A 14,187-nucleotide genomic window follows, 5' to 3' on the forward strand; every position below is an offset into this window, starting at 1 on the left:
GAACAGTTTGACGTTGGTAATGCCGCAGTGATCGAAGCGGCTAGCGTTCGCTGTTCGAACGGCTTTTCGATTCGTCTGGAAGGCGAGTATGACGAAACGCGGTTTCTCCAGCTGATTCGACGTCTTCACCGTCCAAACGTGTTTGGTCGTTCCCGGGAGCGTGGGATATTCGAACAATTCCCAGATGCGAAAACTCATGATTATGTCCTTGTCGATGCGGCTGAGCAGTCGAATTTTGCGCTTGTCCGACAGCGTCACGTAAGGCATCAACCATTCGATTCTCGTGATTTCGATCTTGTAATTCTCGAAGGCGCCGTTCTCGAGGGCCGTTTGAATAACCGCATTCATGTCGTGCCTCGATCGCGTGAGAATCAGCTCGTGCTTCGCGTTGACGACGATCTTGCGATAATCCTCGGCGAAACCGAGGATCATGGCGAGTGGGATGCATACGTCGAAGTATCCCCCGGCGTCGGTCAGTTGCTGAGCCTCGGCAACGTCGAGCCAGCCGGAGTTTTCAAGCATGGCCGTCTGACTGGGGCTGAAGGATGCGTATCCCTTCATGAGACTCGACAAACCCACGTTTTTGCTTCGATCGATCTCGATGGCATTGATCTCGTAGCGAATTTCCTCGAACAGATGCAAGATGGCGTTGTTCACCAATCGCGTGGCCGTTACGACATTTCCATCGGCTCTGCTGAGTCTACCGCAGACGTGCAGCGAGCTCCGGGCTGGTAGGACGCAGAGGTCCTGATGTTGGATGGATATGCGAATCTCGTCGCTGTTGGCGAAGCCCGACGAAGTGTAGGGTTGATGCGCGTGAATCTCGTAATGCGTGACGGACTCGTCGAATACGACGGGCGAATGAACGTCCAGAGCCTCCTCCATTCCAGCAGCAAAATATCCCGCAAGTTAATTTCTTCCACCACCACCGACGACTCGAAGGCCGAGACTCCGCAGGAACTGAATGTTGCGACGTGTTAGCGTTTTCGACACTCCTCGTCGACTGATGCTTGGACGACATGGTGTCGCTCTTTTATAGCTCGGAGCGACTCTGCTGTTGAAGACGATGCCCATGGTCTACTTGACTTCTCTGATATGCAGCCGGATGGTAATGATTTCGCCGCGAAAATTCACCAGTGCTCCGTCCTGATCGACGATGCGCAGTTGCAGATGATCAATGACTCGGACGGCGATCGGGAGATAAATGACTTGCGAGGGGACTTCGATGATCTTATATCCCGGAGGCACGGCCGGGAAGAACTCGTGAATCGTGTGAACCTTGCGCTCGTTGATGTACGCGCCGGACGTGATGTTGCACTCGACTCGCAATGCGTTGACCTTGAGAATAGCCACCGGTAAGTCCGAGCTGTGAGTCGTATCGGCTGACAGCACGCGCGGGGTGAAGCCCAGCAGGGGAGCGATGGAGTCTGTCGGTCGAAAGTCCACCTCGTGGTTGCACTTGAGCAGGCTACGCAGCGTGTTGTTGTTGGGCTTGAGATTGAGGGAGATGCCTCGCGGTGCGAGCGCTTCCTGCAAGTACGTTGCGATGTCTTCGATCTCGTAACTGCCCGTCGGCAACACGATCACTTGGTCACCCGCGTAGAATTTGTTCTTGCCGACATCGATGTTGGGTATGGAGTTGAAGGAGAGAAATTCCACCAGACCGAGAACGTAGTTCTTGCTGGGTGAAAGCTCGATCGGTGGGAAGTACTGCGCCTCCAGCAACGACGACGTTCCCGTCAGACTGAGAGTCAATGAATCCCCCATACCGAATCATGAGCGACTGAGTCGATGCGACCGCTCACAGCTGGTTATATAAGAACTTGAGACAAAGATGGCCGCACTCGTACGTGTCGAAATCCTGATATCGCGCGTGATTGTACTTGACCTCGGGGACACCGAGGTAATCCATGAGATCGCGAGGCGGCTGCAGATCGCCGAAGCTGTCGAAGTAGAGGACACGGTTGCCGTTCTTTCGGTACGCCACCCAGTGCGTTCCGGGCCCCTCCTTGTCGTCGAGATTAACGATGCCGCATTCGCGAAATCGCGGTCCGCCCCTCGGCATGGCGTTTCGCATGAATACACCGCGGAAGTGGGGAATTTCTCGCGCGTATTTCAGCAGATCAGCGTCCGTTAGAGGGCGTTTCGGCAGACGGACTTTTTTTTTTTTGCATCTTCAGGCCGAAACCCTTTTTGTGTGGTTTGAGGTAGAGCCCTTTGCCGAGGGCAATAGCCTCCATGGTCTCGTTGTGTCTGCGATTCTCGCGCAACTGACGCTCGGCAGCTTTGGCGCTGTTCACAGCTTTGGCAACGCCAGCAGCGCCACCTACCAGCGCTCCCGTCGCACTCAAACCGGCAAACAGGGGAATCAGGAAGGGTAAAAATCCGCCCACTTTCTCCGGCACGGGCAGTACGCGCGGTACTATCACTTTTTTCCTACCGCCAGCCTTCTTCACGGCCGCGCGAGCATGCTTCAGTGCCGATCGAATGATCTCGCGAGAATTATCACCGCTCGATCGCGAGGCGGCTTTCACTATTTGCGCGAGCGTCGCAGTGTGTTTCTTGCGCCTCAGTCCCATACCGAGTTTGGATTTCGCCTTCATGGTGTTCGCCACGACGTAAGCGGCGAGCCTCTCCTTCGCACCGGCGTCCCTCGCTAACACGCGCTGCCACGCCCTGTCGGCCAACAGTCTGTCCGCCTTATTGCGCGCTTCGACGTTCTCCCGGTTCTGCGAGTACGCGATATCGTGCTCCTTGCACGCTGCGTCCAACGGATTGATTCCCGGATCACCTCGCGCCAGTCGCTCAGCCAATTTCGTGCCAGGACCGCAGTACTGATAGCCCGGCACGTGCAGTTCGATGGGCAGTCGGTTGATGAGCTTGTTCAGGAGACCTCGTCCAGTGCGCATCACGGTGATGAATGATGCCGGAGGGTATATAAGCGCGCTATTTATACCCCCGACGACTCAGTCATGGATTTCCGCGAGCACACGCGCAAGTTGCCGGTGATGAATTTCGACGCGCTCGTCGAGCAACGAGCACCGCGCACGCGTCACGGTGAGTTACTGCCCGCCAGTATACGCGCAGTCTTCTGCGGACCGTCCAACTGCGGCAAGACCAACGCGCTGCTCGCGCTCATCACGCATCCCAATGGACTGCGATTCGAGAACGTCTACGTCTACTCCAAGTCGCTGAATCAACCGAAGTACAAACTGCTCGAGAAACTCCTCGCACCGCTCCGGGGTATCGAGTACTTTGCCTTCAGCGAGCACGATCAAGTCGTGTCACCGGAGGATGCGCGACCCAATTCCATCATCGTGTTCGACGACATAGCCTGCGAGAAGCAGGACAACGTCAGAGCCTTCTACTGCATGGGCCGTCACAAGAACGTCGATTGCTTCTACCTGTGCCAGTCGTACGCTCAGATTCCCAAGCACCTCGTGCGCGATAACGTCAATCTCCTGGTGATCTTTCGTCAGGACGAGATGAACCTCCGCCACGTCTACGACGATCACGTCAACACGGACATGTCGTACACGCGGTTCAGAGACTTGTGCTCCGCCTGCTGGAACGACACCGATCACGGATTTCTCGTAATCGATAAGGACCGCGGTAGCGGATCCGGCAGGTACAGAAAGGGCTTCGACCGGTTCGCCATAAATATATCGCGCACCGCGTGACTCCGCGCAGTGCATCATGGACGACCGAAGCGCGATGGACGAGTTCCACCGCGAGAAACGAACGCTCGGCCAGCTGGAGAAGATGAGAGATGCCGTTAAACGCAAGTACGCGCTTCTGAAGGCGGACAAGCAATCGATGGAGAGGGCGCTCGACGAAACTTTCAAACCAATCGTCCAGCCGCTCGAACGTCTCGTTAATGCGCGTGAGAAGAAGAAGAGGAAGACGGATGAGCTAGAAAATTCCTTCAAAACTGCCTACTACGATGCGGAAGAGGGGTCGGAGCTGACTCCTGAGGAAGAATGGTCGAAAACGGAACGGAAACCGGCAGTCGATGAGTGGCTCGAGAGTCCTGCCACCAAATTGTCCTCCAAACGGAGTCCTGCGCCCAAACAGAGTCCCGCAGAATGGTTTCAGGGACTCGAGAGTCCTGCGGCTCGCATCAAACAGAGTCCCGCAGAATGGCTTCAACGACTCGAGAGTCCTACAGCTCACTCCAAACAGAGTCCCGCAGAATGGCTTCAACGAGTCGAGAGTCCTGCGGCCAAACTGCCCTCCACTGATCCGCGCGAGGAATATTACGACGTGCCGGAGGAGGAGGAGGAAGGAGCCGTCGGCAAATATCTTCACATGCTCAACACGAACAGGAAGAAGTATCTGGACACGACTTACGGGGTCCGAAAACTGCCGGACGGTGGAACAATGATCGGAGACTCACCCATTCGTTTCGAGAAGGGAAGCGTCGTTGTGGGTGACAACAAGTATCGATCGAGCATCGGCTTGTTCGAACTGCTCTTCCGAAAGGAGCCTGACTCTCGGCTCGTTAACGCGGAGGACCGGAACACGTATGGCGCGATCCTGCAAAGCACGAACGCCTACAGGAAACGCTACAGTCCGGACGAGGATATTCGCAAGCAAAACAGTAGCAAGTACAAGAACTACGTGGCACCCTTCGTGGGGCAGAAGACCGGTAGTGCCTTGCCGCGATACAAGGTCGCGCGAAGGGACACGCGAATGGATTACGTGTACTGGGACGATCCGAACGAGTTGGTCGATCGTCTGCGTCTGCTGCTGGCCGAGCGATCGGCCGGCAACCCCAGTCACACCAACGAGATCGTCTCGATCATCGAGGAGTTGCGCGAGGCCGGCATTATCATATAGTAGGCGTGGGGAACGTGACAACGTCACTTGAACAATGAGCGTCGATGTGTTCGGACGTCAATTGGGACGAATCGAGGGTGGTGCGCGTGGTCCTCCAGGAGTTGGATTCAAACTCACAACCAGCGGTCAGTACGACGTCGATCACAGGAGACTGTGCAACGTCGCGGAGGCGAGTGAACCGAGTGACGCCGTTAATTTGAGTCTCGCAAAACGTCTTGTGCAAGGCGAGCTGAAGGAATTGCTACGCGCTACAGCTCGACTGAGAGAGGACATCGACGAACTGCAAGTGAACATACAGATTCTGCGGGATCAAGTGAATGAGAAGCTACGGGCCATTAACGGTAACGTTGAAACGACTCTGAAGTTAGCCAAACGCAATTCCGAGATAATCGAAACGTTGCTGCCGCCTCCGCATGGATAACGAACGTGAGAGATTGGTGGAAGAGCTGCACAAACCGGCACGTCGAAATTACCCACGACGCAAGTTCGAGGTTCGAGGACTCGACGAGACGTGGCAGGCGGATCTCGTGGAGATGCAACCGTATGCCCGAGAGAACCGTGGTGTCAGGTACTTGCTCACCATCATCGACGCGCTATCCAAGTTCGCGTGGGCTGTGCCCGTCAAGCGAAAGACCGGTGAGGATGTCACTGCCGCGATGCAACTGGTGCTTCGCCAGGGCCGAGTCCCGCAGAATCTGCAGACCGATCAAGGCAAGGAATTCTACAACGCACCATTCAAGCGACTCATGAACCGCTACCGCATCAATCATTACTCGACGTACAGTAACCTCAAAGCGTCCATCGTCGAACGATTCAATCGCACGCTCAAGAACAAGATGTGGTTGCAGTTCAGTCTGCGCGGTTCCTACAAGTGGCTCGACATTCTGCCCGATCTCATAGCCGCGTACAACAACAGCAAACATCGTACTATCGGCATGAAACCGAGTGAAGTGACAGCTGATCATGTCGAAACACTGCTACGACGACCACGCGAACGCCGTCGCAGAGTACCCAAGTTCGATGTCGGTGACAAGGTTCGAGTGAGCAAGAACAAGCACGTCTTCGAGAAAGGCTACACCCCCAACTGGACGACAGAAATATTCACGGTGAGCCGCGTGGTGACGTCGACGGAGCCGGTGACGTACAAGTTGAAGGACTACCAAGATAAGCCCATTGCTGGTGGGTTCTACGAAGAGGAGCTCCTGAGAGTCAAGTATCCGGACACGTATCTCGTGGAGAAAGTGCTGAAGAAGCGTGGGGATAGAGTCTACGTGAAGTGGCTGGGTTTCGATAACTCGCACAATAGTTGGATAAATAAGGCTGATTTGTAATTTTTGTTTGTTTCGATGATATTTATTTACAATAAATGAACATTATAATCAACGTTGGTTTAACATTATTTGTGATCGATGCTGAATTCGATTTGGTTCATCTTGGCGTCTGTGCCACCACCCAAGTACTTCAGGAGCAATTGACCGTTGGCGACCGTTTGCGCCATCTGGTCGAACATCTTCGGATCCTTCTCGAATGCGTCCGAGATGCGTTTCGATAGGAAGACTTGGAATTCGTTGTCGAGACTGGCGACGGCTTTAGGCCCATATTTCGTTGCGACTTGCCTCAGATCGGTAACGCGGTAGATGCTGTTCACGTGCAACGTTGCCAATTTCTTCGTAGGCAGGAAATCCTCGAGCAGAGCTATTTTGTTAAGCTTCTCGACGGTGTCCATCGTGCTGCTGTGCAGAACGGCTGCGAGTTCGCCGCTCATATACCCGTCATCCCCACTCATGACGGAGGCAGTGTTCCCCCACTTACGGTGGAAGAGGTGGGGCTCTGTAGTGTCCCCATGGCAACGTGTCCGTGCTATCGGGTAGGAGGATGCGCTTGTCGTCGTGCGCGCTCAGCGCCACCTTCGTCTGCCTCTCGGAAAATACGTTATGTAGGCGTGACCTGATGACGCATTGTTCACGCCGCAGCGTTGTTTTGTCCCGGAGACAGCGCAGGAAGTCGTCGAAGGTGATGGTTGCTTCGACCACGCCCCTTTTTACCCCCTTCACCCTCTTCACGCGATCTCGCCCCTCCACACGTACGCTGTACATTTTGCTGCGCAAGCCCACGAACTCGGTCATGATGCTGCCGTTGCACTCGTCTTTCATGAGTCCGATCACCTTCTTGTTGACTCGTGGCATGTTGAACCGATTGTTGAGGGGATAATCGGACGTGTCGAACCGCTCGATGTCGCGCTTCATGATTTCGTAAATGTCGTCGCAGCAAATCTCGTACAGCAGGCTGTCAGTGTCCGTGTAGAGGAGCTTGCAGTTATCGCCAAACTCCCGCTTCATGTAGTCGTAGTGGAAGGCGTAGACGTGAATCTTGGACAGGTCCAGCACACTGAGTCCGACGTAGATGGGCTTGTTGAGATGGACCTCAGTCTTGGCGAGCTGAATCGCCACGAGGTTCTCCGCGAAGATAGAGCAGCTGTGGAAATTGGGCTTGGCAATGAGTGCTTCGGCCCCGTATCGACCACCCCAGTTCTTCACCAGCTTGACGTCCACGCGTTTGCGCACGTTCTCCATCGTCTTGCCGAACACCGCGTTGTTCATGAGCTTGAAGAGGTTCTTCTCAAAGTCATTTCGCGCTTGTTTTCTCAACTCGCTGTTCAGCTCGATGTAGGGCTTCAACCATGCGGACTGCTCGAATTTCAAGACCCGATGGATGCGCACGAGCTTCAGACCCTGTTGGACGGCCTGCTTAAGGTTGCGGTAGTGCAGGATGTACCGCGTTTTCGGCTCCAGGGTCGTCATCAGTTTCGTCTGCGTTGAGCCGGGGGCGCTCTTGTGCTCGGGACACAGCGGCAAGTCTTTGTGCGCGTCGTGACAATCCTCCGGATACTCCAGGTCCACTTCGAGGAAGTAGCCGACCGGCGAGTCGTCCGGCACATTTAGAAAGTCGACAGTACTGCCATCTATCCACTCGAAGGCCCCGCGCGGTAGCACCTCCATCATTGCCTGGCCATAGAGGTTGTTCACGTCGAAGTACATGAGGTATTTGCTCGCGTCGTTCGCATCATAGTCCCTCATGTACTTGTTGTTGGCTCGAGCGTAACGGTTCGAGCACTGACTCACACCACCGCGCACTCCTTGCTCGATGAACAGGTGCATGTCGAGATCCGTGAGCAGTTCCAGTTGAACCTTCGTGTACTTGAGCATGGCGTCCCACGAGAAACCCGGTAGCGTGTAGTAGTGGGCGGGGTCCAGGCTGTACGCTCGCACAGAGTCGTTGCGGAAATTCTCGAAGACGTCGGCGAGGAGAAGCACATCCGTCTTCAAGTACAGGTCCGAGTACTCGCCCAAGCTCCGGATGTTGAACTCGTCCCACACTCTCTTAGCATGCGCATAGTCCGCGTCCGAGATGTCGCTGTCGTTCAGCGTGCTGTGGAAGCTCGCTTTCGGTGGTAGCTCGGTGTCGTTGAGCTTATCCAACGAGTCGACGTAATCGTAGGGAAACACTCCCTTCCTCGTGAGCAACTTGAATTTCTCGTCGGACAGGTGGGAGAATTCGCTCCTCACGATCTTCATGTCGCTCAAGTACGACGCAAGTTTTTCCAACGACGACGCCATGAAGCGGAACGAGTCGATGAAACGGAACTTCACTTCGCTACCGTGTATGTGCTTCGTGAACGAGATGTAGCGTTCTTTCGTCTGTGGCAACACTTCGACTCGACCGGCGAAGCACGTGGCGATTTCTCGTATGATGAAGTGGGAGTCGTAGCCGGTGAGATTGTGGAAGACGATGGGCACGGTTTTCGAGTCCTGATAGTTCAGGTTGCACTCGTTGTGCGCTGCACCGCGGTACTTGCCCGTCAGATGGCAGTGATCTCGCACTCTGTCACCGCCCAACAGGGGTCGCTCACACATGTGACACTTGGTGGCGGCGTGGAACTCTCTCTGCTGCTGGAGCGTTAGTCTCTCCATCGGTCGGGGGTTCGCGTAGACGTTGTCGAGTTCCGCGGCGAAGTTTTGCAGCTCTCGGGCTAGCCATTCCGCAGGCTTCGGACCCCTGTGGCTGCGATACCGCGAGAGTGAGTCGTCGTAACTGCACTTCACGTAGTACCCCACGCTGAATGCTTCGTGCTTCTGGTAGGTGTTCTCGTCACGAGTCGGCTTCAGCAGGCACTCGAAGTCCGCATAGATGATGAATGGTGCGCGCTCCTTGTGTCCATGGTTCTTGAAGTAGAGCATCCTGTTCGACCATTTGGGCATGGTGATCTTGCACTTGTTGACTATTGCGCAGTCAATTTCGTGTGCGGCCAGCTTGTCTTCGGTGCGATAGTAGTGGAGGCAGCGATCGCAGATGTGGAGTTTGTGGTTTCTGTTCGACAATTGGTTTGAAACCAAGCGAGACAAGTTCTTGATCCACACGTAATGGAACCTCGGTATCATGTAGCACTCGTTCTCCTCGTCCTCTTCCTCCTCCTCCTCCTCCACGTAGTGATCCTGTACCAGGAGCAGGTTGACGTGTTGCTGCTTCTTCGTTGCCGTCACGTGCAGGGGCATCACGTCGAAGTCTCGCTTCTTCTTCTTCAAAATATATACATTTACCGAGACGTCGTTCTGTTTCTCGAACTTCGGAATGTTGCGCGGTTCCATGGGGAACTCGATCCCGTCAAAGTTCAATTCCGCCTCGTACGGACTGTATTCGGAGACGCGATCGGAATGGTGGGCGGGATGAAGCGCCGACAGTATGGCCCACTTGAAACACTGTTCGTCGTTGTTCCGCACGTTGACACACGCGTTCTTGTTTCGGATCTTGGCTGGAAGATCCACGTAAGAGCTGCCACGCATCGGATTGAACTTGCTGATGTGCAGCGTCATGTTCACGATCGAGTGCAGTGACCAGCCTGAACCCTGCTGCTCGAATTCCTCCAGATCCGTCAGAATCGGCTCCCGTATGTGCTCCACGAACCATTTTCCCGTATCCGTAGTGTTGAAAATCGGTGCCGCCTTCGTGTTGAAGAACTTCAGATCGATTATCTCTTCGTCATTCTTCGTGACGGTGAATTTTGCAGCGAGCACGGCGTAAGCCTTCACTGCGACACCTCTACTCCGCAGTACGTTGTCGATCTTTGCGCGGAAATGCGCCATGCAGTCTTTCATGAAGGCTTTCACGTCGACGTGCTTCAAATTCGTGAATACGCCTACCCTGATGCCGTTCTTGAACGAAGAGTTCAGATCCGACCATCGCACGCGGTCGATGAGCCTCTGTCGATTTTGCACTCCACGGCCACGTTTCAGCAATAGTCCTAATTTAATTTCAATACCTCGCAAAAATCCAACGGTGAATAGGAATTTTTGCCGCTCCGGACCAGTGGTTGCCAGCCTCTGAGAGTCTTCCAGCGTCTTGATGACCTTCCTTAAACGTTTCATCCATTCATGAATTTCATCGGCACCGCGATTCTTCAAAAGCTCCAATACCTCCTCCCAGCTCGCAATGATCTCTTTGCAATCTTGAGCAGACATTCTGTCGTGATTGAAGTGAACTGTGCCAGCTCGGCCACCGGACCCCGAATTTATACCAGACAACTGGCGGATGGTGGAGGGCACGCGTGTCGCGATTGGTTGCCTGCGTTCCGGAGGGGGTTGTGGTATAGCATTCCAACATAAGTTCGTTGGATGGAGGGGGGAGGAAGCGAGCCATGATTGGCTGCCTCGGTAGGGTAGAGTGGGGGCTGGCGGTATAAAAGAGCCAAGCATCGCAGCAGGAGCATCACTTCGAGAATGGAGTTCGTTGTCGACTTCCAGGGTTTCAAGCGACCCTTCAACGAATTCGTATTCAAAGAGGTGGCGGTGGTTGCTCTCGAAGACGATGCTCAGCCATCGGTGTACATGTTCGAACCACCTCACAGGTGGAGCTACCTGCCTGCCAAGTACCAGAGCGAGAATCAGTGGTTGGAGGAAAACTACCACGGCCTCAACTGGAACAGTGGCACTGTACCCTATGAGGAAGTGCACGAGGTGCTCTTCAATATCCTGCGAGGCGCCAGCAAGGTGCACGTGAAGGGCCTTGAGAAAAAGAGATGTCTCGAGAAAATAATACCCAACGTGTACAACCTCGACGACCTGGCCTGCCCATCACTCCGCCAATTGACTGCGAACGCCACCGTCTCGTGCACCAATCACAAACGTGCCTGGAATTCCCCTCTCCACTGCGCCGTTTACAACGCGTGCGCGCTGAAAACCTGGCTCCTCCAGCGGCAGATCGACTGTGCGAGCACCGAATGCATCCCCGAAACAACGTTGAAAGACTACTTCGCGCAGTGTGACTTTTCACCCCTCAGAAATGTAAATTCCCCTTGAAATGTAGCGAAATTGAATAAAAAATGAGAAAAAAATTGTTTCGGTTTGTTTGGGTTTGAGTGTTTCGGTTTGTTTGGGTTTGAGTGTTTCGATTTGTGAGTTTGGGTTCGGGTTTTAATGAATTCAAAAAAGTTTTTTTTTTTTTTGGTTTATTATAAATTACAATTTTTTTAAATTTTTAATATTTTTAAATAAACGTTGCGCCGTGGTTGGTGGGCGCGCTGGCGTAGTATGTTTTCTTATCCAAGGGTCAGGTCTGATGTTTTCTTTGGAGGCCTGACCCTTGGATGAGAATTTACATTTTTTTCTCACATTTTTCATTGGCGCAGTCTTCGGTGGAGATATCAAAATAGTTTTTCTTCGCTCATTTTCCGCCGAAGACTGCGCCATTTTTTTAATCGATCGTGATGGTGGAGCCCCATCATCGTCGTCGTCGTCGCTTGAGAGGAAGAGGTCTTGTTCCAATAGAGACCTCTTCCTCTCATTCGTCACCGTTGTCGTCGCCGTTGTCGTTGCCGTCGCCGTTGTCGTCGTCGTCGTCGCCGTTGTCGTCATCGTCGCCGTTGTCGTCATCGTCGCCGTTGTCGTCGCCGTTGTCATCGTTGTCGTCGCCGTCGCCGTTGTCGTGGTCTCTGGCGCCATCACCACGAGCTGCTTAGCAAATGGTGGTAGCGGGAGGTCCAAAATTACCCTCGCGAAGCGAGGGTCGCTCGCATGCACCCCGCTACCACACACGCAAAATGTATTTTTGGCTTGCATCTGAAACAAAGGAAAACAATGATCATTAGTATTTCGGAAAAAAGGGTAGAGAGAATAGCGTTTACTTATATAGGAAGACTTACCTCTTTCGATTTCCTGGAATGGATTGACGTCGCAGCGTCACTGCCCGCTTCTTATAGCGGGCCCCCACCGCTCGCGATCTTCCTGGAATATTCCGTAGGGGGGGCCCCCACTGGGGACTCTGCAGGGGAGCACCCACTGGTGTCACCACAGGGGGGCAACATCTGTCGGTAAAGTAGGGACCTACCTTGTCGACAGCATAGGGCTCCATGTGTCAGATATCTACCTTACCGACCGTCGATAAGGTAGGAACTCCCGCCTGCTATTATTCCGAGGGCGCGCACTTTGAATCCTCACGTTTCGGGGCGACCAGTTTCGCGCGAATCTGTTTTGCCATCCTGACAGTTGGCCATCCTGCCGGCGGCTGTCCCGTCTCACCATCCTGACAGTTTGCCATCCTGACAGCGGCTATCCCGAGGGCGCGAATCCTCGCTCTCCGAGGAAGTCCGTCTCAACGACTGTACGGGAAGTCCGCCTCAACGACTGTTTGGGAAGTCCGCCTCAACGACTATTCGGGAAGTCCGCCTTAACGACTGTTTGGGCACCGCCATTCAAGTTGGGGGATTTTGCCGATGTTTCCGCTCGTTTGGAATTGAGCACGCTATTTTACCGAAGTTTGGGTTAGCGTGCTCATCCTTTTTTTACCAACATTTGGGTTAGAGTAACCATCCTTTTTTACCGACGTTTGGGTTAGAGTGGTCGTCCTTTTTTACCAACGTTTGGGTTAGAGTGATCGTCCTTTTTTTTTATCGACGTTTGAGTTTGTTTGGGTTAGAGTGACCATCCTTTTTTACCGACGTTTGGGTTAGAGTGGCTATCCTTTTTTACCGACGTTTGGGTTAAAGTGCTCATCCTTTTTTACCGACGTTTGGGTTTGTTTGGGTTAAAGTGCTCATCCTTTTTTACCGACGTTTGGGTTTGTTTGGGTTAAAGTGCTCATCCTTTTTTACCGACGTTTGGGTTAGAGTGCTCATCCTTTTTTACCGATGTTTGGGTTAAAAGGAGAATCCACTTTACCGACGGGGGAATCTGCTTTACCGACAGAGGGAATCTACTTTACCGACGGTCGGTAAGGTAGATTCCTACATGGGGGGGAACCGGCCTAGCTCTACTACTATCTCCGATTCCAATTAGGATATTCATGTTTTTTTTTTCTTAAATTACTCGTCAAGTGAAGGGTAAGTTCAATCCATCATAACATTCGTAATAAGATGTGAATTCTCGGCGATATCTCTAATTGTTTATAAGCATTGTAACATGATTTTCCCGCGATGGGTACGATCACGTCCCTTCTCCGCTCACCCGTCTCGTCTTCTCGCACCACTCTCCGGCCATGAGAGTGAATTGGGCGCCAGGTACGAAGTACCGCCGATTACTCGACTTTTAATTTATCTGCTCTCAACGATGGTAACGTCAAATAACATAATATACGACACAGAGGGAACGAGAGACAGGAATGACCGAGGACGGTCCGGCTACTCAGCTCATCTGAGATACTGAAAGGTAGAGGGTGGGATCCTTGGGGAAAAGGTAGCAATTCGCAACGCAAAAATGAGCTAAGACAAAGCAAAATTTAGGAAATATTTCAGAATTTATTCGAAATTACCGAACAAACTCGAGTACAGAAAAAAAAGATACATTATTACGGAGTTGGATTCGATACAAAATAAAGTTTGAGATGAAATTAATTCGGTGATACACCAGATCGCATAACTTTTACCTCTCACACAGTAACGGGGTATTTCGCGCGTGGTGCGCCCGAATTCGTCAGGTAATAACGCGGTTAATGATTCGCCTCGTGATCTCCCGGGTGCCGTAGGTAATCGACAACCGATGCTCTGGCGTTGCAGGTTAAAGGTAATCAGCCGTCCGCCAGGCGAATGCTTTAGGTAAAAGGTAAAAGGTAAACAACGCCAGGACAGCCGGTGCCTTAGGTAATTCAAGGTAAAAGGTAATTAGCACCAGTTCGATCGCAAAGAGTCCGGCAATACGCGATGAAAGGTAACCGAAGATAACATCAGAACGAAGTTCGGCCAAGCGCGAGGTAACGCCGAAGTTCCTGCGCGATTAGTGTAGGTAATACGAGCTGACGCGATTAGAGAATACGGTACAATCGGGAAAATGAACGTCGGATTAATATTGGCGAAGATAACAA

General features: G+C 52.9%; 1 protein-coding gene across 3 annotated transcripts in view; it reads right to left on the reverse strand.

Moving 5' to 3' along the window:
* The window catches only part of inaD (inactivation no afterpotential D), a 2,962,486-nt gene that overhangs the window by 1,992,536 nt on the left and 955,763 nt on the right, over positions 1-14,187 (reverse strand). The gene's annotated exons all lie outside the window — the stretch shown is intronic.

This window comes from Venturia canescens, chromosome 9 (genome assembly GCF_019457755.1).
Source record: "Venturia canescens isolate UGA chromosome 9, ASM1945775v1, whole genome shotgun sequence".
Classification (NCBI taxonomy): Eukaryota; Metazoa; Arthropoda; class Insecta; order Hymenoptera; family Ichneumonidae; genus Venturia; species Venturia canescens.